Consider the following 25,507-nt stretch of genomic DNA (forward strand, 5'->3'; position numbering starts at 1 on the left):
CGGCGGAGGTGGTTGGCTGTTCTTGGTCCAGGCTAGTGGCAGGGGCCCTTGGGTGTTGTTGAGTGTCCGCCCTGGTGTTGACGAGGTCCTGCAGTAGCCCTACCATGGTAACCAGGGTGGTGTTGATGGCTCTGATGTCCTCCCTGTACCCCCGATAGTGTTCCTCTTGCAGTACCTGGATCTCCTGGAACCGGGCCAGTACCGTCGCCATCGTCTCCTGGGAGCGGTTGTATGCTCCCATGATGGTGGTGAGGACCTCGTGGAGAGTGGGTTCCCTGGGCCCGTCCCCCCCCTGTCGCACAGCTGCCCTCCGAGTTGCCCTGTTTCCCTGGGCCTCTGCCCCCTGGCCGGTGTGCCCACTACCACTGCCCCCAGGTCCCTGTTGTTGTTGGGGTGGTGGGTTATCCTGGGTGCCCTGTAGTGGTAGACACACCGCAGATTGACGCGCCCTGGAGACAGAGGCATGGGCCCGCTGGGTGGGAGCTGTGCTGGTGTTCCCAGAGGGGTTTGGGGCTGTAGTGGCCTGGGCCTGTGTGAGGGGAACCGACTGTCCAGAGGTCCCCGATGGTCCGGGCTGGTCATCGGTGTCCAGGTCGACAGAGCTGCTGTCATCGCTGACGGCCTCTTGGGTGGGGGGTGTGGAGAATTCTGGCCCCTCCGCCGCGGTGTGTTGACGGTCGGGTCCTGCAGGGGTATAGAGGTATGGTTATAGTTTCAATGTGTGGCATATGGGTGTATCTATGGGTTCTCGTGTCCCCAAGTGCTGGCATTCGTGTGTGGGGGCTTTGGTGAGGGTGGCTTGTGGGGGGGATGTGTATATGCATTGGGCATGCTTTGGTGATGGGTGTCCATGCTTAGTGGACGCATGCAGGCCTAGGTTTTGGGATGTGTGGGTTGTGATGGTGAGACATTGGCGGGGAATAGGTGTGCTGGGGGTGGGGGTGAGGATGGTGGTGGGGGTGAGGATGGTGGTGGGGGTGAGGGTGGGGGTGAGGATGGGGGTGGGGGTGAGGGTGGGGTTCGAGGATGGGGGTGAGGGTTGGGGTATGATTTGGCATGCAGGTGGGGGGGAAGCAGTGGTGAAGCTTCAACTTACCAGTATCCATTCCTCCGCCGACTCCTGCGAGGCCGTCAGGATGCAGGATGTTCAAGACTTCCTCCTCCCATGATGTGAATTGTGGGGGTTGAGGTGGGGGTCCTCCGCCAGTCTTCTGCACGGCGATGTTGTGCCTGGATACCATGGAACGCACCTTCCCCCGTAGGTCGTTCCATCGCTTCCTGATGTCTTCCCGATTTCTGGGGTGCTGTCCCACTGCGTTGACCCTGTCGACAATCCTCTGCCATAGCTCCGTCCTCCGGGCAATGCTGGTGTATTGTATCTGTGTGCCGAACAGCTGGGGCTCTACCCGAACGATTTCCTCCACCATGACCCTGAGTTCTTCGTCTGTGAAGCGGGGTTGTCTTTGGGGTGCCATGGGGTGGTGTGTATGATGTGTGGGGTGGAGTATGTGTAGTTAAGTGTGTTGAGTGTGGTGGTGTGTGTTGTTTTGTGTGTGGATAGTGTGTGGGTGATGGTGTTGAGTGGCTGTGGCTGTTAGTTTGTGGATGCTGGTGTCTCGCTCTGGCCTTCTTTCAGAATTTTTTTGCGTAGGGGTTTGTGGGTGATGTGGGTGGGTGTTTTATATTGTATTGTGTGTGTGGGAGTGGTGTGTGTATGTGTATCAGGTGTGTGGGATTCAAATCGTCCAATGTGGCTGAGTTTTGTTCGTTTGTGTGTATTCTGACCGCGGCGGTGTGTCCCGCCAATGGAATACCGCGTTTGAATGACCGCCGCGTGGATTCGTGGGTCGTAATGGCATGGGCGTATTTCTGTTGGCGTGGCGGTGGAGGTTTGGTCACCTCCACCTTTCCGCCGCCCGCTGGTCTGGCGGTCGGTTGTGGCTGTCGGATTTTCGGAGGTTTGGCTGCTGCAGGTCAGAATGACCGTGGCGGGTTACCGCGACCGCGGCGGGATTATGGAGGATTTCTGACCGGCGGTAGGCGCCTTTTACCGCCGAGGTCAGAATGACCACCTATATCTCCTGAAATCAATACTAGACTATGATTCTAAGCCTAGTCACTCTGAAAACATGAACAATCTAAGAGTTAAGTTTAAAATGACTAAGTTTCAAGATGGCCGGATACCTGTAAGGGAATCAAGATGAATTAAATGAAAACTTCCTTATTCAAGTACTTTCCTTTACATGAGAATCAGAAAAAAAACATTCTGACTAAATTTTAAACCAGTCATATAAATCCTGTTTTGAGAATGTATACTAGGACCATACAATATTGCATCTAGAAACTCTGGGGGTCATTCTGACCCTGGCGGTCTTTGACCGCCAGGGCGGAGGACCGCGGGAGCACCGCCGACAGGCCGGCGGTGCTCCAATGGGGATTCCGACCGCGGCGGTAAAGCCGCGGTCGGACCGGCACCACTGGCGGGGTCCCGCCAGTGTACCGCGGCCCCATTGAATCCTCCGCGGCGGCGCAGCTTGCTGCACCGCCGCGGGGATTCCGACCCCCCGTACCGCCATCCAGATCCCGGCGGTCGGACCGCCGAGATCCGGATGGCGGTAGGGGGGGTCGCGGGGCCCCTGGGGGCCCCTGCAGTGCCCATGCCACTGGCATGGGCATTGCAGGGGCCCCCGTAAGAGGGCCCCTACAAGTATTTCACTGTCTGCTGCGCAGACAGTGAAATACGCGACGGGTGCAACTGCACCCGTCGCACAGCTTCCACTCCGCCGGCTCGATTCCGAGCCGGCTTCCTCGTGGAAGCCTCTTTCCCGCTGGGCTGGCTGGCGGTCTGAAGGCGACCGCCCGCCAGCCCAGCGGGAAAGTCAGAATTACCGCCGAGGTCTTTCGACCGCGGAACGGTAACCTGACGGCGGGACTTTGGCGGGCGGCCTCCGCCGCCCGCCAAGGTCAGAATGAGGGCCTCTGGCCTTCTGTGTACTCTTAAAATGTTTCAACACAAATTGCGCATATTGCATATATATATATATATATATATATATATATATATATACTGTATAAAAAACAAGACACTAGCAACCAGGAAGAAAGGACATAGTACTTGGGCGCTCACAGTGAATCCACATAGTAACAGATAAACATAGCAGGTAAGGCACGGTGCTCCTGGCAAGAGGATCTTCCCTTGTCCTCTAGAGTTTCCGAAGAAACTGAACACAGAATAGGTCGAAAGCCAGGGCACTCATGAGTCAAAATTAAATACGTTAGAGGTGTTTAGAGTCCATATTGTTCGAGGATGGGGGTGAGGGTTGGGGTATGATTTGGCATGCAGGTGGGGGGGAAGCAGTGGTGAAGCTTCAACTTACCAGTATCCATTCCTCCGCCGACTCCTGCGAGGCCGTCAGGATGCAGGATGTTCAAGACTTCCTCCTCCCATGATGTGAATTGTGGGGGTTGAGGTGGGGGTCCTCCGCCAGTCTTCTGCACGGCGATGTTGTGCCTGGATACCATGGAACGCACCTTCCCCCGTAGGTCGTTCCATCGCTTCCTGATGTCTTCCCGATTTCTGGGGTGCTGTCCCACTGCGTTGACCCTGTCGACAATCCTCTGCCATAGCTCCGTCCTCCGGGCAATGCTGGTGTATTGTATCTGTGTGCCGAACAGCTGGGGCTCTACCCGAACGATTTCCTCCACCATGACCCTGAGTTCTTCGTCTGTGAAGCGGGGTTGTCTTTGGGGTGCCATGGGGTGGTGTGTATGATGTGTGGGGTGGAGTATGTGTAGTTAAGTGTGTTGAGTGTGGTGGTGTGTGTTGTTTTGTGTGTGGATAGTGTGTGGGTGATGGTGTTGAGTGGCTGTGGCTGTTAGTTTGTGGATGCTGGTGTCTCGCTCTGGCCTTCTTTCAGAATTTTTTTGCGTAGGGGTTTGTGGGTGATGTGGGTGGGTGTTTTATATTGTATTGTGTGTGTGGGAGTGGTGTGTGTATGTGTATCAGGTGTGTGGGATTCAAATCGTCCAATGTGGCTGAGTTTTGTTCGTTTGTGTGTATTCTGACCGCGGCGGTGTGTCCCGCCAATGGAATACCGCGTTTGAATGACCGCCGCGTGGATTCGTGGGTCGTAATGGCATGGGCGTATTTCTGTTGGCGTGGCGGTGGAGGTTTGGTCACCTCCACCTTTCCGCCGCCCGCTGGTCTGGCGGTCGGTTGTGGCTGTCGGATTTTCGGAGGTTTGGCTGCTGCAGGTCAGAATGACCGTGGCGGGTTACCGCGACCGCGGCGGGATTATGGAGGATTTCTGACCGGCGGTAGGCGCCTTTTACCGCCGAGGTCAGAATGACCACCTATATCTCCTGAAATCAATACTAGACTATGATTCTAAGCCTAGTCACTCTGAAAACATGAACAATCTAAGAGTTAAGTTTAAAATGACTAAGTTTCAAGATGGCCGGATACCTGTAAGGGAATCAAGATGAATTAAATGAAAACTTCCTTATTCAAGTACTTTCCTTTACATGAGAATCAGAAAAAAAACATTCTGACTAAATTTTAAACCAGTCATATAAATCCTGTTTTGAGAATGTATACTAGGACCATACAATATTGCATCTAGAAACTCTGGGGGTCATTCTGACCCTGGCGGTCTTTGACCGCCAGGGCGGAGGACCGCGGGAGCACCGCCGACAGGCCGGCGGTGCTCCAATGGGGATTCCGACCGCGGCGGTAAAGCCGCGGTCGGACCGGCACCACTGGCGGGGTCCCGCCAGTGTACCGCGGCCCCATTGAATCCTCCGCGGCGGCGCAGCCTGCTGCACCGCCGCGGGGATTCCGACCCCCCCTACCGCCATCCAGATCCCGGCGGTCGGACCGCCGAGATCCGGATGGCGGTAGGGGGGGTCGCGGGGCCCCTGGGGGCCCCTGCAGTGCCCATGCCACTGGCATGGGCATTGCAGGGGCCCCCGTAAGAGGGCCCCTACAAGTATTTCACTGTCTGCTGCGCCCGTCGCACAGCTTCCACTCCGCCGGCTCGATTCCGAGCCGGCTTCCTCGTGGAAGCCTCTTTCCCGCTGGGCTGGCTGGCGGTCTGAAGGCGACCGCCCGCCAGCCCAGCGGGAAAGTCAGAATTACCGCCGCGGTCTTTCGACCGCGGAACGGTAACCTGACGGCGGGACTTTGGCGGGCGGCCTCCGCCGCCCGCCAAGGTCAGAATGAGGGCCTCTGGCCTTCTGTGTACTCTTAAAATGTTTCAACACAAATTGCGCATATTGCATATATATATATATATATATATATATATATATATATATATATATATATATATATATATATATATATATATATAAAAAACAAGACACTAGCAACCAGGAAGAAAGGACATAGTACTTGGGCGCTCACAGTGAATCCACATAGTAACAGATAAACATAGCAGGTAAGGCACGGTGCTCCTGGCAAGAGGATCTTCCCTTGTCCTCTAGAGTTTCCGAAGAAACTGAACACAGAATAAGTCGAAAGCCAGGGCACTCATGAGTCAAAATTAAATACGTTAGAGGTGTTTAGAGTCCATATTGTACTAGTAAAGAATTTCGTTGTAAGACCGGGAATCATGAAAACAGGAACCTTCAATTTATTCTTGAAAGATAAGTTACATCACAGTTATAGGAAACACTCCTTAAGGTCAGCACATCTGTGACCATAACAGCCGATAAGTAGTCATGTAGCAACAAACGCCAACACGTGTTTCGTCTTATGAGAGATAAATTTCAAAGACTTCATCAGGGCTGGAATAAACAAAAATAATGTCTAAAACATGTGGTATGGTAACCTCTGATTCATTAGATACAATGAGTGACAACAACAAGTCACTCCCACCGTGATGTTTGTGTGATTAGAAAGAATGCAATACGTGACATGTGTGATATACACAGAAAGGAATTTTCCCTCCCCGTACAGGTATTATCAAGAGAAAATCATAAAGCGTGTGAAAGAAAAGGAGGTCACTTTTTGTGAAAATGCAATACATCGAGAAAAACGCTAGCGACACCAAAATTAATTACAAAGGCTAATACAACCTAAAGGTTATTGTGTCATAGTTGGTGCACGTCCTCCATTATAAATTGAAAGAAAGGTGAAAACACTCAAACGATCAAAATGTCATGGGCCGGTACGAAGATAATTATCTAAGGTCACAAAGGTGGCCATAAAAATCATAATTCAACCTAAACCTGTGTGTCGCAATCACCGAAATGAGCTGAACATACCTGAGCTACAGTCAAGACATCTATCAATATTGTACTCCTGAGCAATCCCAGGGATCTGAAACTACAACAAATAACCCAATGTGAATATTGGACATAATCTTGGGAACATGACGGTAATGCTGCAAACCGATAAACGATAAGAAGACTTTGGAGATTTTCAGAGGACAAATATTGACTTTTTTAAGTTCATCAGACGTCTGAAACTGAAAAAGCATTTTACTAGGCACACTGACAACAGGGATTTTAGCATCCTCCCTGACAGTCACAATGTCTTTCAACCACTGTCCATTAGAGATATTCAGGACACGGCCACTTTACTGTCCATTACAGACTGCGAACAGGACCCTACTACCATATTACGGGTCTTATCTGATCTTGATATCCCATCGGATGCACTTTACAGTGGTCTGAGGAGAAAATCAACTTGGACACCAACCCTTACGAGTGGCAATTGCATAGACACATTCTTTAAATTGGTCTGGCATGACCTTAATAAATCAGAATTTATGAATGGCACACAACAACATTTTTGGCATCATAACCTAAGCCATGCAGAGAGAACTAGCCTGAGACAACTGCGTTCCAGGATGGACATCACGATCAGGGAGGCAGATAAAGGAGGGAACATTGTGGTTTTGAATACCTCAGATTACGATTGTGAGCTGTACAGACAGCTGGACGACGCTACTTGTTATGAGAAGATTCTTGCAGATCCTATTCCCTCACTTGCCAACAAAATCAACAAATTTCTGCAGGAGTGTTTGGATCTCTCACTTCTGAAAGAAGAGGAATACATGTACCTTCGTGTCCTCAGACCTAGATACCCTTGCATTTATGCATTACCTAAAATACACAAAAACCCGACATCACCGCCGGGGAGGCCCATTGTATCAGGCATAGGTGGCCCTACAGAAAGACTCTCAGAGTATGAAGATATCTTTTTGCAACCATTTGTAGTGAATATGCCATCCTATATTAAAGATACTAAACATATTCTGAGCATACTGTCTGACATCACTTGGGAAATAGGGATGACCCTGGTAACATTAGATGTAACTTCCCTATATACCAGTATTAACCATAAGATGGGAAAGGAAGCATTATGTCACTTTCTTCACAAGAGACCAGCCAACCTTTATGGGCACACTAACATGTTATTGACCAAATGCCACCAAACCCTGCTGTTGCCAGGCCAATAGGTTCTTATTAATCATGAGTGTAAGGTAAGGGATGGGATTATGTACAATTTTCTCATAACAAGACAAATCATTAAGTTGTGACAGAATCTCGTTAACATAATCCACCTTATTCATAATGACCACGTTTCCACCTTTGTCTGCCTGTCTAATAATAATGTCTTTATTGCGTTTCAATTCTTGTAAAGCAGCTAGTTCCTCTGTGTCTAAATTCCTTGATAAATGTCGAGATTTATTCTTAGCCAGATAGTTGTCATAATCTTGACATACCATATCAAAAAACTTGTCTAGAGAATTAGTACTTAAGGATCTTGGAGTCCATCTGGATTTCGTTTTTAAACCACTTGACACACTTGTATTAGAAACAACATCTAGATCATATAAAATTCTCGATGTGATGTCAGGATCTTCATCTCGTTGATAGTGAGAGCTGTTTCGGAATGTGAGCCGGAATTGCTCATGTTGTTTTGGTCTCCCAAATTGTCACTGGTTGTGGTAACATTCTTTTTCCCACCACACAACAGACGAAAGTAGCAGATATTTGGCCTCATTTTGCTACTTTAAACGTGAATGTTGACAAGTTGGGCAGACTAAAAGCTTCATTATTTTAAAAACATGTGGAGCTGACATCTGCACGTGAGACCTATGAGCTCCAAGTGGCAAGGTCATCTGCAGAGATACAGTCCCTTTTAACTACATATTTTCCGAGACAATTTGGTGAATATATGGGATACATTTTTAATGTGTCCAGTACTACAGGGATTATACATTCCTTTAAGGCTGTTGGTTCTGGTTTTGTCAGTACTTTCTCTTCTATATTTGGCATAATACCTTCAGCCATACCCTCAAGATTTTTTTGTATTTTTAGGGGATTTCCAATGTCTTTGACTGTAACAGGTGTCATCTTGCTGTTGCTGTTTTTTATTTGCAATGGCTGTCCCATCATTACAAGGAGGACTGATGGAGCTTCCACAAACGCAACTGTGTCATGAATGCATGATGTACTATTTTGGAGCACCACTCCTGGAAGAACTGGAGTGTAACTGCTCTCTGTCATTCAGACTGGTTTTGGATTGTATGCAGCCTGTGTTTTGATGCCTTTGGTGCCTTTTTGAGTGTGCACTAAAAGTTTGTCTTTCTACGCTGCGCTTACTTTCATTAGACCCTGATCTGTTGATGTTCTCGCTGAGAGCTCATTTCCAGATATGCGCGTTGAGGGTACATTTGCTATAGGAAGCTATCTATGAGTTGCCCTTCAAGGATCATACAGCTCTTGCCTCGACATCTGGCATAACACAGAATGCTGCTGCTTCCTCGGCTGGACCTCAGGCTTTGGAATATAAGAGCTCTTTGGTTTTCCTTGGCACCCATTTCATCACATCAACACCGGCATATGTGAAACATTTCCTTGTTTTATTTGTCCCAGTTGTAAGTGGGGATTAGCAAAATGATAGTGACTTTTAAATTCAGCTTCATTGGCACCACTGCTAAGATTTTGAATTGTCCATTCCAATTTTTTTAATGCACCCACTAAATTACGTTTTGACTTGTCACAGTTGACATTGATGTATACATGTTTTAGATTATTGCATTTTAGTTGTTTTTAACTTAAGAATTAGGCTGCCTTACTACTTCTGATGCGACAAGGGGAGGGTGTTGTGGAGCCGTTTTAGTCTTGTCTCTGGGCACGTTATTATAGCAACTAGACCAGCTGTCTGTGCCCTTTAGTCAAGTAACGTTTCATTTTATTTTATTTTATTCTTTCAGAATTAGCCACATTTCTTGTGATGTTTTATTTTCCATTACCTTGTCGTCCTTTCACCTAGTAGAGTTTACATTTCTTAGCACAGCATTCTTTTCACTCTGTTCTTTTTCCAAGGCAGCAATGACATATGATTGTTGGCACAAGGTACACTGCATCTGTAACATTTCACAGAAACATACGTATTTGTACATGGGGACACTTCCCCAGAACATTAGTTGTGTTATTATAAAAACTTCTCTCTATCCTATACACATTAGAGGGATGTTCCAGCCAGATGGCCACACTGAATGCTGTCAGACTTCATTACAGCTGCTCACTTTGACCACAGGTTCGATGGCCTACATAGGGATGGTGACTCTATAGATAACAGGCTTCTCCACTACTGTCATACTCAGGTATGGGGGATGATGTCTTCCCAGGGGGCATCCTGAAAGGTGGATTAAGGCTTATCCTGCTGTGCTCTAACATAGCTTACGTGGGATCCACATATATATCGTACATAGTGACAGTATAGTGGGACTTTTTTGTGTTTCACTTTTCTTGTCACCATTTTGCTTCTAGTATGTTTCATCACCCTATGAGTCATACATCACAAAGTATCCATGAACATCAAAATAGTAGGAAAGTATTGGCAGGGCTAATGTGTAAGAAAACTAGCAATTGTGATTTATCTCAAACAATTCTGAAATTAAGTAAAGGCCAATGGCCAGTCCAAGAAACCAATGTGTGATCCAGTACACTGCTATGCCACCAAACATGCCTCTCTTAACACTGCTATGGGAACCTCCCCAGCAAGGGGCATCTAGTGGGCAGTCAAGGTACCTCAATGATATCATTTGGGAGGGGTGGACTTGGTTTTCAGGTGGGTGGGTTTGGTTTTCGGAGGGGTGGGCCTGACTTTGGGAGGGGTGTCCTTGGTTTTGGGAGGGGTTATGGTTTTCTTCAGGGTATGGCTGGGTTTTTTGAGGGGGGGTCAGGTTAGACTAAGGAGGATTTAGATGTAGAAGGGATGGGTTGGGATGCGGAAGAGGTCCCTTTGGGTTTGGGGTGGTGGTTTGGACAGAGGTATGGGCAAATAATAAACTCTCCTTGGGAAAATGGATAGGGTGTACATGAGGGATTGGGGGTTTGGAGGTTGAGGGAGTGGAACTGTCAGGTGTGTGTGTGTGTGTGTGTGTTTTTGGTGCTGCTGTTTGTGTGTCTGAAGTATGATGTTTTTGTTCTGTAGGTGTCTGGTTGTGTGTGGGGGTTTGTGATGTGGATATTCTGGGTATGCTCGGGTAGCGCAGATGGGTCTGTGGATGTGGGTGTGGTATCTGTGGGATTGGTGGGGTGGTGATTGGGTCTACAGGTGTGGTATTTGGGAGTATGGTGAGGGTGGATGGATCTGTGGGAGTGGGTGTGGTGTCTGGGAGTATGGTAGGGTGGTGGTTAGGTCTGCCAGTGTGGTATCTGCGGTTATGCTGGGGTGGTAGATAGGGCTGTGGGTGTGGTGTCTGGGGGTTAGTTGCAGGGTAGTGGTTGTGAGGGAGTGAGTGTCTGGTGAACAGTTGCATGCTTGTGTGTTTTGTGGAGTTTCTGTTTTCATGTGCTGTTTAGAGCTGTTGAGGTATGTGCGTGGGTATGTGTGAGTATGCTTGGGGCAGGTATGGAAAAAGGGAAATTGGATGAGGAAGAGACAGGAGGTGGAGTGGAAGTTTGATATGGGTGGAAGGCTGCCATGAGGGAGGAGGATAGAGTCTGAAAAGATCTCTGTAGGGCAGACATAGAACTGTGGATGCCTTCCAGGGAGGCCACCATCTGTTGAAGATGGCTGCCCTGCTCCTGGATGGCATTCAGAAGTGCTGACTTAGCCACAGAGAACTTTCTCAGGAGGTCAATAGCCTCCCCCCTCAGGGCAATGGAGGTAATAGTGGCAGGGGGTGAGGTGCCTGGAGTGAAGGAGACAGCTTCCCTCTTAGGTGAGTGCGCCCAGCCTACTTGGTGGGGAGCAACAGGGAGGGTGGAGATGGTAGTGTGGGAGGCACCCCACCACCATCAGGGAGTGTCCACTGGAGCTTGACTCAGATGACAAAGACATTGAGTCTGTGTCCTCCGTGACACTCCCCTCACCCACTGGGCTACTGAGTCTCTCCGTGTCTGTGGTGTCATGACCAGAGGTACCATGGCCAGCTGCTTCCCCATATATGTCGGCCCTGTCTCCACCGCTTGCCTGGGATAGTGCTGAAATGATGAATAAAAATAGGTTTATGGCATGTGCCAGAATACACTTGACCATCAGCTTTAATCACAGAATATTCCTAAAATGTACAAGGGTCACTAAAGTGGCTTCAACGTTAGCAAGACGACATGCATGCATACTACATGGCCTGAAAACAGTTGTGCACAGTAAAATCATAATCACAGACAGCTCCAATTGCATGAGTGAAGTTGTCTAAACACAGGACCCATATATCAAGTAGGAGACCTCATCACCTTGAATAGTTTGGCTCTTATAGCATACCTCAGTAACCTGATGTCATGAAATAGTGTGGCAATGCCAAATTCATTCCTACAGATTCCACCGAAGGCCCTACAATCAGCAGATGTTCACATACCTAATACCACATCATGATGAAATGATGGTCAACTAATAAAACTCTGTTGAACATAAACAGGAGACAAGCTGGCCAAAATGTCTGGGAGATTTGTCTACAAATATCCACATAATAATGAACCAGCTAGGCCTGGGGAAATCACCAGTACTGGTTAGTAATGATGAAAACACCACACTAACATTGCATAGCAAAAGGCCAATAGTCCATTGAAAGTTGTTGAGGCTCAGGGAATCTCCATAACATGAAGAGGTTGTTCAATCTGTTTCTTAATGGGAAGGCACATCACTTTACCTTTTGTTCATACAAACACTAATTCAATTGCACTACTGAGTATACACACTCACATATGATTCCCACATTTCAGCATGTTGCTCCCTGATGCACGTCAACAGTCAGTTAATGCACCTTCCCAAATAAACGTGGAAATCACTTAGCTGAATAATTCCACTTTCCACATTGATGGTATGAAAATTCACATTTTGAGAAGTTATTGTAGGTCTACCTGTCATGTCCTTCATTACTTCAGCAATTGGACCTGACTAGTGACATTGAGTAATGGCTTAGGGTATATGTGACCTACCAACCAATGTTTTCACACTCCTGTCTCTGGAAACACATGAACTATATACCTATTACATATAACTATTTTCCAATACAGTTTGGCCTACACACACACATATGTGATGGAATCAGACATCATCCTATGAAGAAAAGGGGTGTGTGGCAAACTCTGCTTTGCCGGCAGAGATCTCAGAGTTTTTGCTCCTCCATGCTCCGAGTTTGGCACCAAAAAACTCAGCTTACCGTCATCGGAACCGAGTTTACTGGCACGCTCGCGCTCATGATTGTTACAAGTCTTTTCGCTTTTCCTATGGGTTCTTGCACATGCAACATAACTTGGGTGATTCTTAACAGGTACCGCTAATGGTGGCATGTCGGATCCGTGCAACGTTCACACCACAGGTAACCACTTTGTTCACTCATTTTGTTCAGTTTTTATCTGTGCAGACTCCGGAATGATTATTATTTTCTTAACAGCGGGGGTGATATTTGAGCACGTTGGGAAGTGATGCATATGCACCGGTGGTTACTACCATGAGATTTACAAGGAGACTGGTTCTCAAGACAGCAAGAATCGTTAAGGTTTCAATATGACAGGAATAGAGTCTTGCCTCATCTGAGGTATGTATCAGGTACGACTTGTCTGTTTTTAACATCCAAACCCAGACAGTTGCAATTTAAAAGTGATTAATAAATACTTATGAATGGCTTTCCTTTGCTCGGCTAAACACATTGCTGCCATTTTAGCACAATTTGATCCATTTCAGCTTCATTCAATATTTTTGGTTACAATTTGCAGAGTATGCACTGCAGTAGATGAAAGATTATGTGGCAAATGCAGCTAATCCATAGTTGTGCCGAAAACACCCTTTCTGCGGAATCGCATAATTCCAGTGTCCCTGTAAATTAGACTTTTCGGCAATGTGGGGTGATGGTTCAGACCGTATTTCATCTCCACAGAACTCTCCGCTTTTTGGAAAGCTGCATGCCTGCTGCAGCCGGCAGATACTAGGCCAATGTATCAACTCCATACACAGGTGGGAGTGCCTGTACACAGGAAGAGAGGTGCCAGACCTGTTCCCACATCATGCGGTTTCATCCCTCGACTAAATGGGTAGTGCGTACCATGTGCTGGGTAGAAGATACACGCCCTAAGGACTTTATGACATGATGTGCATTCCACAGGTTTTTAGGTCAAGAATTATCCACCAAGTAAACATGCCGGCTCTCCATTTCAAGCCCCTCTTAAAAATCAGCACCAAAGTTACTACGCATCTAACAGAAAATGCATTTGAGTGAGGCCCATCAAATGTGCTGCCTCTGAGGCTCTCACCTCAAGACTCCACCTGCACGCACAACTCCGTGGAATTCCACAGAGTTTTTCGATGACAGTGGAATTCTTCAGAGTGAAACTCCGTGAGCTCCTCCCAGCCTAAACAGTAGTGTTAATGATAATAAAAAAGTGAAAGGTAAACATGCTAACATGTAGGCAAAAATACTGATTGCAATAGGGATGTTTGCTAACTCATGGGGATTGTACATTCCACACTTACCAAGGGAAAGTATTTCTCAGTGACTGCACTCAAGGTTCAATGTATGTTATGTCACTTGTAAGAATGCCATCATCATATGAGACCCAGTATTGAGTTAACATCACTGTTGGCACACTGAAGACAAGTGGCCTGTTGGGTACAAATGTCACCCACATCAAACAACATGAGCTGATTAATCACTGTTCTCAGCCATGTGTCTGCTCAAGACAGTATATAGTAGTGAACTCTGTAGTAGTAGGACTCTGCTGAGTTCCTGGTCATTAGGGCAATAGGCAAACACATCAGCATGCACCTACTATCAGGCCTACACAAATAATTACTCTTCTTGTGCGTTGCACATGGGCCTCCCTCAATATTGATAGGGGGACGCCTATCTGAAACGCACAAAGTTAGCAATGTATCATGTATGACTGTGGCTAGGACTCACCCCCTTGGAGCTGCTGTGATTCCCTCAACCACACATCAAGCTCCAGGTATGCCACTGCCAGTATGCCGGCCATTAGGGGGGTCAGGGTCCGGCACGTGCCACATCCATTTTGGGATGACAGCCCCAGCTGGACCTCCGTGGTTTTCCGGGTCCAGCATCTAAGGATCTCCCACCTGCACAGGCAATTGACACCCAAAGTCCAAAGATTCTAAATGAAGACTCTCCAAATGGCTTGCTTCTGAAGGTCGTTGACCTGTATGGATGCAAGAGACGAATAGACGGATCAGAATTGGCTATTTTAGGACATATTTTTGATTAACACACATTTTGTCCACACCTAGCACAAGCATGTGTAAATTGGTAACGCGCTGCATGTGTAATTCTCATATGCTGATAAGTACATGGCCATAAATACAAACTTTTGTAGTCATCTGCTGACTGTCTTCAAACTGACTAAGGGGGTCATTCTGACCTCGGCGGTAAAAGGCGCTTGCCGCCGGTCAGAAGACCGCCATAACACCGCCGCGGTCGGGGTAAACCGCCACGGTCATTCTTACCCGCAACTGGCAAACCGCCAAAAACCCGACATCCACAAAAGTCCGCCACACCAACGGGCAGCGAAAAACTGGCGATGACCAAACCTCCACCGTCACGCCAACAGAAATACACCCATGCCATTCCTACCCACGAATCCACGCGGCGGTCTTTCAACCGCGGTATTCCATTGGCGGTACACACCGCCGCGGTCAAAATACACACACCTTTACAAAACACAACCACATTGGACAATTCAAAATACACACACCTGAGACACATACACACAACACTCCCACACACCCAATACAATATAAAACACACACCCACATCACCCACAAACCCCTACGACCAAAAAATCCGACAGAAGGCCAGAGAGAGACAGCACAGAATAGAGAACACCATCACACAGAGGAACACTACATCATCACCCACACAATATCCACGCACAAAACACCACACACCACCACACTCACCACACTCATCAACACATACACCACCCCACACCTCATCCACACCACCCCATGGCACCCCAAAGACATCCCAGGTTCTCAGACGCTGAACTCAGGGTCATGGTGGAGGAAATAGTTTGGGTAGATCCCCAGCTCTTCGGGACACAGGTGCAGCACACCAGCATTGCCAGGAAGATGGAGCTATGGCAAAGAATAGTGGACAGGGTCAACGCTGTGGGACAGCATTCACGAAATAGGGACAACATCAGGAAGCGGTGGAACGACCTACGGGGGAAGGTGCGTTCCATGGTATCAAGGCACAACATCGCGGTGCAGAAGACTGACGGCGGACCCCCGCCTACTCCCCCAGAATTTACAGCATGGGAGGAGCAAGTCTTGAACATCCTGCATCCTGAGGGCCTGGCTGGAGTAGCTGGAGGAATGGACTCTGGTAAGTCTCATCTTCACTACTTCATCCCCCCACCCCACCTGCATGCCAAATCATACCCCCACCCTCACCCCCACCCCCATCACACCAACTCCTTGCAAATGGCTCACCATCACAACCCACCCATCCCAACACCTAGCCCTGCATGCGTCCACAAAGCATGGACACCCATCACCTAAGCATGCCCACTGCACATACCCATCTCCCCCACAAGCCACCGTCACAACTGCCTCCACAAGGGAATGCCAGCACTGGGGTACACGGGCACCCACCCATTGCACGATATGACACACACAGAAGCAATAACCATACACTTATACCCCTGCAGGACCCGAACACCACCACACTGCCCAGGAGGGTCCAGAAATGTCCATCCCACCCCCAGAAGAGGCCCCCAGTGATGACAGCAGCTCTGTCTCCCTGGACCCAGATGACCAGCCCGGCCCATCGGGGACCTCGGGACAGTCGGTTCCCCTCACACAGCCACAGGCCACAGCAGACCTAACCCCCTCTGGGAACACCAGCACAGCTCCCACCCAGCGGGCCCATGCCTCTGTCTCCAGGACACGTCAATCAGCGGTGTGTCCACCACTACAGGGCACCCAGGTTAACCCAGCACCCCAACAACAACAGGGACCTGGGGGCAGTGGTAGTGGGCACACGGTCCAGGGGACGGAGGCACAGGAACACAGGAGAACTGGGAGGGTTGCTCTGCGACAGGGGGGGACAGGCCTAGGGAACCCTCTCTCCACGAGGCCCTCTCCTCCATCATGGGAGCATACCACCACTCCCAGGAGACGATGGCTACGGTACTGGCCAGGTTCCAGGAGATCCAGGTACTGCAGGAGGAACAGTTCATGGGGTTCAGGGAAGAACTCCGAAGCATTAGTTCCGCAATGGGGACCATCGTCGTGGCTCTCAACCAGATTGTCACCACATTGCGGGACCATGTGGCACCACAAAGGGCCCCTGTCACTAGCATGGACCAAGAACAGGCTACCACCTCTGCCGGCGCTAGTGGACAGGAGGCCCCGACACAACAACAGGCCACCAGAACCCCACCCCCTGCAGAAGGAGAACCACCCCGCAAGCGGACCCTAAGATCTAGGAAGAAGACAGAGTAGGATGCCAAGACCCCCGCCAGCAAAGGATACCACCTGATGTCATCCCACTGTCCCACATTGTCACCCTGTCCAACCTTAAAATGCCCCTGCTCCATCCTTCCACAGGCATATGGACAATGCACCTGTGAGACTGAAAATCTGGACTCTGCCATGGACATTCCTCCACCATCACCCATCACCGATTTTCAACCATGTCCCTAAATTGAGCACTTTAATAAAATCACTTATTGCACAAAAATAATCTGGAGTCTGCCTGTATTTTGAACAAATGTATTAGACATAACCGTGCCAAAATGTCCAGTTACATTGTGATGACAACATACCACTGTCACACAGCTGTAGTCCATGGGGAAACAAAGCCGAGGTCACGCAGTGGGGCCCACATCTCTGAAATTGGAAGGGAAAGTCACAACTCAGTTAACATACACTGGGGGGAAACTCAGACAGTAGAGAGGCAGGAGACTGTAAGTAAATGTAAAATGCCGGTGTTGAATCTTACCTGTGTGTTATTGAAAATACTGTTGTATCACTATGTCCCTGTTGTCTGTGTCGTCCTCGTCGTCTTCCTCCTCTTCACTCTCCACAGGCTCCACAGCTGCCACAACACCACCATCTGGACCATCCTCCTGCAGGAAAGGCACCTGGCGTCGCAAAGCCAGGTTGTGAAGCATACAGCAGGCCACGATGATCTGGCACACCTTCTTTGGTGAGTACATTAGGGACCCACCTGTCATATGCAGGCACCTAAACCTGGCCTTCAGGAGGCCGAAGGTCCGCTCGATCACCCTCCTAGTACGCCCATGGGCCTCATTGTAGCGTTCCTCTGCCCTGGTCCTGGGATTCCTCACTGGGGTCAGTAGCCATGACAGGTTGGGGTAAACAGAGTCACCAATTAGCCACCCACGGTGTCTCTGTAGCTGTTCCATCACATAAGGGATGCTGCTATTTCGCATGATGTACGCGTCATGCACTGACCCAGGGAACTTGGCATTTACATGGGAGATGTACTGGTCAGCCAAAAAGACCACCTGGACATTCATCGAATGATAACTTTTTCTGTTCCTGTACACCTGTTCACTTTCTCTGGGGGGTACCAAAGCCACATGGGTCCCATCAATGGCACCAATGATGTTGGGAATATGTCCAAGGGCATAGAAATCACCCTTCACTGTAGCCAAATCGCCCACCTCAGGGAAAACAATGTAGCTCCGCATGTATTTCATCAGGGCAGACAACACTCTGGACAACACCTTTGAAAACATAGGCTGAGACATCCCTGATGACATGGCCACTGTTGATTGAAATGACCCACTTGCCAATAAATGGAGTACTGACAGAACCTGCACTAGAGGGGGAATCCCTGTGGGTTGGCGTATGGGTGACATCAGGGCTGGCTCCAGCTGGTCACACAGTTCCTGTATAGTGGCTCGGTCAAGCCTGTATGTCAATATGACATGTCTTTCTTCCATTGTCAACAGGTCCACCAGCGGTCTGTACACAGGAACATTCCTCCATCTCCTCGCAAGTCCCAGCGGACGGTGCCTAGGAAGGACAACAGCGAGCACAGAGTCAATCAACCCACAGGTACGTTCCCACAGCTTGCACAGTACACGATTCTCTATGCATTGAATGGCTTGTATGAGTGGCGATGCAAGGCCTAGGCATGTGTGACGCAGTAGAATTTAAGCCATGTGGGCCCTTGAAATGGCGGCTGCCTGACCTGTGAAGTGCGACAATGGGATGTGAGGTCAATGCGCTGGTATGGCACACCGTGGCGGTAGGCGGTCGATGACCGCGGTGCAAAGCCGCATTGGTTAACATTGAACCCTATGGGTTTCAGGAGCCAATGACGATGTGCGCCGGCGGTCGCGGTACGCACCGCCGCGGGCTTGACCGCCATTTTATATCAGCTTAATCACTCGAGACCTGATCATCCACAGCAGAGGACCTATACTGCAAGTGCTGCTGTGACCTCGGTCTGGAAGAGACAATGGCTGCTGCGACTGGGGAAAGGGCCCCTGCCTTCACTTCTGAAGAATTGGAGAAACTCGTGGATGGGGTCCTCCCCCAGTATGCGCTACTCTACGGTCCTCCAGACCAACAGGTAAGTACACTGGGACCATGCTTTATGGCCAATGCCTGGGTTGAGTGGGGTGAATGAACGATGGTGGGGAGGGGAGCGATTGAGGCATGCATCAAACGACAGATGAGAGCATGTGCCACATGGCAAGGGGGGGGATGGGGGGCCACTCACATCGAGCATGCAGAAGGTGATGATATTTTATTTTCCCCCCCTGTACATGTCACATAGGTCAGCGCCCATCAGAAAATCGACATTTGGCGTGCCATCGCCAAGGACGTCCGGACCCTGGGGGTCCACAACAGACGGGGCACCCACTGCCGCAAGAGGTGGGAGGACATCCGCCGTGGGAGCAGGAAGACCGCGGAGGCTCTGCTGGGGATGGCCTCCCAACGTAGGAGGGGTGCCACTCGTCAATTGACCCCCCTGATGTCTCGGATCCTGGCGGTGGCCTACCCCGATTTGGATGGGCGCGTGAGGACATCACAGCAGACACAAGGGGGTGAGTACACTCTCATTCTGTTGACTTTGCGCGCAGTGGAGGTGTCTGGGTGGGGGAGGAGGGCTGTGGGTATCCCTAGGCCAGGGCGATTTCTGTAGGCTAGGCCCCTCCGTAAGGCATGGCCCTGTGCCCTGCCCCCCACCTCTGTAGGGTGCCAAGTACAGCTATCCATGGCCCTGTGTCACCTATGTGTACAGTTGTCGTCCATAGGGTTGTAGGCCAAGTCCCAATGATTGAGTAGTGTACCCCAAGTGCGCGGCGTAGTGCAGGGGGCTTCTGTGTCTGTCAATGCATGCTCTCAACATGTCTTTATTTTCTCCCCCCCTTTTTTGCTGCTCTTCCTGTTCATGTGTGCATTAGCATCATCAGGCGAATGAGAAGTGGCATCGGAGCACGAGGGAGCTGCATTTCACATGGCCCTGGAGGGCCATGCAACCGACTCGGAGTTCACCAGTGAGACGGAGGGCGAGGGGAGCTCCACAACGGGGACACGTGGAGACATCAGCGACACAGACACGTCCTCGGAAGGAGCTCCCTTGTGGTGGCGGCAACATCCGTGCCCACCGCAACAACAGGTACAGCCGCCACCCAGCGCACCAGCTCTGCCCTCCAAGCAGCCCCTCAGCGTTCGCCCCGTGCCCGCTCGCACGCGAAGGCGGGCATCTCCTTCGCCCCAAGCACCTCAGGCCCTGCCCCAGTTACCCCTGCTGCCCTCAGTGAGGAGGTCATTGACCTCCTCAGGACGCTCATTGTTGGGCAGTCTACCCTTTTGAATGCCATCCAGGGTGTAGAAAGGGAGGTGCACCGGAGCAATGCATACCTGGAGGGCATTCATTCGGGTCAGGCTGCCCATCAGCGATCGTTCAACGCTCTGGCCTCAGCACTGACGGCAGCCATTGTCCCTGTCTCCTGCCTCCCTCCTCCAACTTCCTCCACCCAGTCCCACTCCCCTGTTCCTCTGCCTATCCCAGACACACCTACAGACCAGCCTGCACACACCTCAACACCCAAGGGCAGCTCATCCAGACATAAGCACCACACATCACACAAGCATTCACACAAGCAACAGCCACATGCAGACATACCAACAGCCACTGCCTCCTCTGTGTCCCCCTCCACCTCGTCTCCCTCCTCCCTCCCTGTGACGTCTCCACTCACACTTGCATGCACAACATCATCAGCCACTACGTTCATCACCAGCACACCCACCAGAACACTCCGCACACGTGCAGTCACCACCCCCACTGCCATTTACACGTCCCCTGTGTCCTCTCCCAGTGTGTCTGTCACCCCCTCTTCCAAACCACACAAACGCAGGCAGCCACCCACCCAACAGCCATCCACCTCACGACAGCCTCCGTCACAAGCACCTGCACCCAAAGACAGCACACTTGACTCTCCTACAACCACATCCTCTTCCTCCACTCCCATACCCACTGCACCTACCCTTCCCACTGCTCCTAAAAAGTTTTTCCTGTCCAAAATTAACTTCTTTCCATCACCTGACCCACCCCCTCCATCTCGTAAGAGTCCAATCAGCACCTCAGCCACCACAATCCCTGGACCTACATGGACCATAGTACAAGGATATTGGAGTCCACCACCTTCAAGGGCAGCTACATCGGCCAGCAGTAAAGGGACAGCCAGCCCACCCCCTGGGAAAAAAACCAAGAAAGGCAAGGCCCGGCGCGAGAGGCCAGAGACGGCAGCCTCCAAAGGCACTACCCTGGCACCGTCAGGAAGTGGGGTGCCACCTGGCACATCTACAAAGGGAGGCAAGGGCCACAAAGAATCACGGAAGGATGGCAAGGGCAGCACGGCCGACAAGTCCGGCAGCAGGCGAGCTGCCCAGGAGGGCCCCACCAGCCCCATTCCAGGTGTGAAGGAGGACACCCACGGGCCCGGGACTCCAGCACAGAAGGCGAGTGAACTCTATATATTGGCCGGATATGGTGCCCTGGAGACACATGCGAAGAACCGCTGAACAGGGCCCTTCAAGACAAGCACCGCTGAACAGGGCCCTTCAAGACAAGCACCGCTGAACAGAGCCCTTCAAGACAAGCACCGCTGAACAGGGCCCTTCAAGACAAGCACCGCTGAACAGGGCCCTTCAAGACAAGCACCGCTGAACAGGGCACCACCGTCTCAAGCACCGCTGAACAGGGCCCTTCAAGACAAGCACTGCTGAACAGGGCCCTTCAAGACAAGCACCGCTGAACAGGGCCCTTCAAGACAAGCACTGCTGAACAGGGCCCTTCAAGACAAGCACCGCTCCGCTGGGCCCTTCATCTCAAACACCGCTCCGCTGGGCACCGCCGTCTCAAGCACCGCTCCGCTGGGCCTTTCATCTCAAGCACCACTCCGCTGGGCCCTTCATCTCTGCACCGCTCCGCTGGGCACCGCCGTCTCTGCACCGCTTCGCTGGGCCCTTCATCTCAAGCACCGCTCCGCTGTGCCCTTCATCTCTGCACCGCTCCGCTGGGCCCTTCATCTCAAGCACCGCTCCGCTGGGCACCGCCGTCTCAAGCACCGCTCCGCTGGGCCCTTCATCTCAAGCACCGCTCCGCTGGGCACCGCCGTCTCAAGCACCGCTCCGCTGGGCCCTTCATCTCAAGCACCGCTCCGCTGGGCCCTTCATCTCAAGCACCGCTCCGCTGGGCACCGCCGTCTCTGCACCGCTTCGCTGGGCCCTTCATCTCAAGCACCGCTCCGCTGGGCCCTTCATCTCTGCACTGCTCCGCTGGGCCCTTCATCTCAAGCACCGCTCCGCTGGGCACCGCTGTCTCTGCACTGCTTCGCTGGGCCCTTCATCTCTGCACCGCTCCGCTGGGCACCGCCGTCTCTGCACCGCTTCGCTGGGCCCTTCATCTCAAGCACCGCTCCGCTGGGCCCTTCATCTCTGCACCGCTCCGCTGGGCCCTTCATCTCAAACACCGCTCCGCTGGGCACTTCATCTCAAGCACCGCTCCGCTGGGCCCTTCATCTCTGCACCGCTCCGCTGGGCCCTTCATCTCAAGCACCGCTCCGCTGGGCACCGCCATCTCATGCACCGCTCCGCTGGGCCCTTCATCTCAAGCACCGCTCCGCTGGGCCCTTCATCTCAAGCACCGCTCCGCTGGGCACCGCCGTCTCAAGAACCGCTCCGCTGGGCCCTTCATCTCAAGCACCGCTCCGCTGGGCCCTTCATCTCAAGCACCGCTCCGCTGGGCACTGCCGTCTCTGCACCGCTTCGCTGGGCCCTTCATCTCAAGCACCGCTCCGCTGGGCCCGTCATCTCTGCACTGCTCCGCTGGGCCCTTCATCTCAAGCACCGCTCCGCTGGGCACCGCCGTCTCTGCACCGCTTCGCTGGGCCCTTCATCTCAAGCACCGCTCCGCTGGGCCCTTCATCTCTGCACCCCTCCGCTGGGCACCGCCATCTCTGCACCGCTTCGCTGGGCCCTTCATCTCAAGCACCGCTCTGCTGGGCCCTTCATCTCTGCACCGCTCCGCTGGGCCCTTCATCTCAAGCACCGCTCCGCTGGGCACCGCCGTCTCAAGCACCGCTCTGCTGGGCCCTTCATCTCAAGCACCGCTCTGCTGGGCACCGCCGTCTCTGCACCGCTCCGCTGGGCACCGCCATCTCTGCACCGCTCCGCTGGGCACCGCCGTCTCAAGTACCGCTCCGCTGGGCCCTTCATCTCTGCACCGCTCTGCTGGGCCCTTCATCTCAAGCACCGCTCCGCTGGGCACCGCCGTCTCTGCACCACTTCGCTGGGCCCTTCATCTCAAGCACCGCTCCGCTGGGCCCTTCATCTCTGCACCCCTCCGCTGGGCACCGCCGTCTCTGCACCGCTTTGCTGGGCCCTTCATCTCAAGCACCGCTCCGCTGGGCCCTTCATCTCTGCACCGCTCCGCTGGGCCCTTCATCTCAAGCACCGCTCCGCTGGGCACCGCCGTCTCTGCACCACTTCGCTGGGCCCTTCATCTCAAGCACCGCTGGCCCATTGGCAGAAGGGACAGGCCCGGATCTGTGTCGGGCAGGGCTGCACGATGCACTCTGGGCACCATGCCTCCTCCAGTTCCAGTGAAGTCTGTAATCCACTTGAGAGACTGTGGCTTTGCACTCCCCAGGATGGTACAGTGGGCAATCCACCCACTGTAGAGACTTGTGAGACTGTGGCTTTGCACTTCCCAGGATTGCACAGTGGGCAAGCCACCCACTGTAGAGACTTGAGAGACTGTGGCTTTGCACTCCCCAGGATGGCACAGTGGGCAAGCCACCCACTGTAGAGACTTGAGAGACTGTGGTTTTGCACTCCCCAGGATGGTACAGTGGGCAACCCACCCACTGTAGAGACTTGAGAGACTGTGGCTTTGCACTCCCCAGGATTGCACAGTGGGCAACCCACCCACTGTAGAGACTTGTGAGACTGTGGCTTTGCACTCCCCAGGATGGGACAGTGGCCATGGAGGCCCCTCATGGATCTGGCGTCATGGACTCATGTGGCTGAGGTGCCTCCCCTTCCCTTCCCCCTGAGGTGCCTGTAGTTTTTCAATCTGATGCCCCTGCAGTGTTCTCTCCAATGGATTCGGGTCTCCTGTGTGGGCTTTGCCCATGTGTTGAGGCCCATTGGCCCACGTACAATGACTGAAACCCAATTTGGACAGGACAATTTACATATGTGTATATAGTTATAGATGTTGGAAATAATTTTTTACTTAGCCTTACAATATATTTAAATTTCATGATCATTTTATTTTGTCTTGGCATTCTTCTGGGAGGGTCTGGGGGGTGTCACTCTGAGTTGTTGCTCTGCATTGATGTGTAGGTAGTTGTGGGTGAGGGTGGGTGTGTCGCGTATGTGTGTGCCCGTAATCTTTTCTCCTCCCCCTCCCCTGTGTCGTAGGTGCAGTACTCACCGTTGTCTTCTGCGCCGGCGTTCGTGCTCCTGGTAGAGGAGCAGGTAGACAATAGCTGGTAGGATGTGTAGTTCTGGTTCCATGCTGTCCAGATTCCTCGTGGAGTGTGTAGAGGTGAGCGTTTTCCTGTTCGTAGTCTGTTTCCGCCGTGTTTTTATCGGCGGGGCTCCCGCCCCGGAAAAGGTGGCGGATTGGTGAGTTGTGATAGGGTGGGCGGTACATTGTCTCCCGTCTGTCTGTTGGCGGTGACCGCCGCGCTGTTTGTTTGTCCCGCCGTGGCGGTCGGAGTGTTAAAGTGGCGGTCTGTGTTGGCGGTTTCCACCAGGGTCAGAATTCAATTTTTTTGACCGCCTGCCTGTTGGCGGGTTGGCCGCCGCTTTAACACCGACCGCCAGGGTTGGAATGACCCCCTAAGCCGGCTCACTATCATCATGTATCCCAGGACCAACCAACATGTACTGTGATGTGATAAACTATGATACACAACACACCACTGTGACCTTCTGAAGGGTAAGCTACTTGTGCATGATGTTACAGACACTTTTACAGCCAGGCACATTAACTTGTTGCATACAGTCCATACAGACTTTTACCATAGTATAGACTACACCTTAAGACTTAGGTCACAATGAAAATACTGGCATGTATGTCAGTGAGCGCTGCCTGCCTGGGGATGTGTGGACATGTGGACTAGCTAATGGAATATCATACTATGTCTGATTGAGTTTGTGTGGCTGGTATCACAGGACACACTTTTTATCATATGTGGCACTCTTACAGAGATTACAATCAACTTACCACAGTATGTTTTGTTTCACTGGTAAAATGTACCAAAGCTAGTGTTTCACATGTAATGATCACTTCTGAATTAACCAACCATCTGCACTGTACATTTGTCACTTGTGCAATAGGCCTGTACAGTGCAAACATGACTTATGGAAATGTGACAACAGACGTGTGGGAGTAAGGGGCCTGTCATTAGAAATGTCATACATTGACAATGTGAGTCAATAGAAAGATGTGCCAGGTCAGGGGGTTACCTCAGTCACCATTCAAAATGTAGTCTATGTAAAAACATCTGGGCTACTATTGGGTCAGAA

The sequence above is a fragment of the Pleurodeles waltl genome, chromosome 5, assembly GCF_031143425.1.
Source record: "Pleurodeles waltl isolate 20211129_DDA chromosome 5, aPleWal1.hap1.20221129, whole genome shotgun sequence".
Classification (NCBI taxonomy): Eukaryota; Metazoa; Chordata; class Amphibia; order Caudata; family Salamandridae; genus Pleurodeles; species Pleurodeles waltl.